General features: G+C 21.3%; 1 pseudogene; it reads left to right on the plus strand.

Moving 5' to 3' along the window:
* The window catches only part of LOC102677836, a 15,704-nt pseudogene continuing 14,039 nt past the window's right edge, over positions 1-1,665 (plus strand).

Below are 1,665 nucleotides of genomic sequence, written 5' to 3' on the forward strand. Positions count from 1 at the left end.
ATGGCAAAAGTACAGAGTTGTTGGTACATTGGCGACGATATATTTAATGAAATCTAAAGCTCCTTGTTTACTATTTGGCGTTCGAAAACGTTCGAATTGATAGGAAAAACTGATGGAAAGGATGGATGGTGCGTTCTATCTTCCTGAAAGCGAGATAAAGACGAAATTCGGGGAGACGATAAATTCAGTTTCGCCAAATGGAGACATAAATCTTCTCTTCAAAACGATATGGTTTTCTTATTTTTATCACATACGTACATATAATCGTATCGAACAAGTGTATGAAAGAAGAAGAATTTCTCTTTTCCCTTTCACTTTTTCCCGAATTGATCGTTTCAATTTTCGCACGAATTCCAGCCATGCTTTTCACCAAATTGCTCGCATCGAATTTTCGTTTATCCATTGATTGGAAAAGTAGGATCGATATCGTAAAGTCTTAAGAGATATATTAACTTTTTTCCACGATTTTAATAATTTTCGACCGAATTCGAATCACTTTGTGGCGCGTTCTTGCGTACATAAATTTTAATATTCGACAAATTCCTTCTTAAATAATAAAATTCTACAAATTAATATTTTTAAAATGATTTAAAATAAATTTTTATTCGTATCATTGATTTCACAAATCAATATTTTAATTAAGCTATTTAAATGAATAAAATATAATTTTAAAAATATTAAATTTAATGGAATAATTCAATGTATTAATAAAATAAAATATTCAAGCATTATTAATTTTAAATCTAATATAAATTTTACCATGATCAATTACTATAAATGAATAAATCGAATAAATAAATCTAAATAAACAATATAAAAATTAATACTAAATTACTATTAAATATTTACTTACTTACTAAATATTACTATACTAAATATTTACTTATTAAATATTTTAAATCAAGATACTAAACCAATTTAATATTACATACAATTTATTATTATATATATACAATATTATTATATACAATATTACAATTTAATATTAATATAACTTCACTTGCTTTAAAATTTAAAGATACTGGTGGTTCCATATTTGAAGAACATATTATAAATCATAATAAAGATGCTGAAGGTATACAATTAATTATTTTATTAAATGTCTATTACTCTTTTTAATTATATTTACTAAAACAAAAATAATCTCGAAGATCCTAATCCATGATTATTATCAAATAACTACCAATTAATCTCAATTTTAAAAAACTTACCATTCTTTTAATTATTAATCCTATAATTGATGAAATTGCAATAATTTTATATTATATTCAGATAATAATAATTATAATTCTAATAATAATATAATATTCAGATAATAATAATAATAATTATATTCAAATAAACATAATAATCATAAAATTAAAATTCCAAATGAATTAATTATAATTTTTTTCCAAATTATTAATCGTAACATTCCATATCCTATAATAATAATTACATTCAAATAAACATAATAATCTTAAAATTAAAATTCCAAATGAATTAATTAAAATTTCTTTCCAAATTATTAATCGTAACATTCCATATCCTATAATAATAATTACATTCAAATAAACATAATAATCTTAAAATTAAAATTCCAAATGAATTAATTAAAATTTCTTTCCAAATTATTAATCGTAACATTCCATATCCTATAATAATAATTACATTCAAATAAACATA

The sequence above is a fragment of the Apis dorsata genome, unplaced genomic scaffold (genome assembly GCF_000469605.1).
Source record: "Apis dorsata unplaced genomic scaffold, Apis dorsata 1.3 scaffold_111, whole genome shotgun sequence".
Taxonomy (NCBI): domain Eukaryota; kingdom Metazoa; phylum Arthropoda; class Insecta; order Hymenoptera; family Apidae; genus Apis; species Apis dorsata.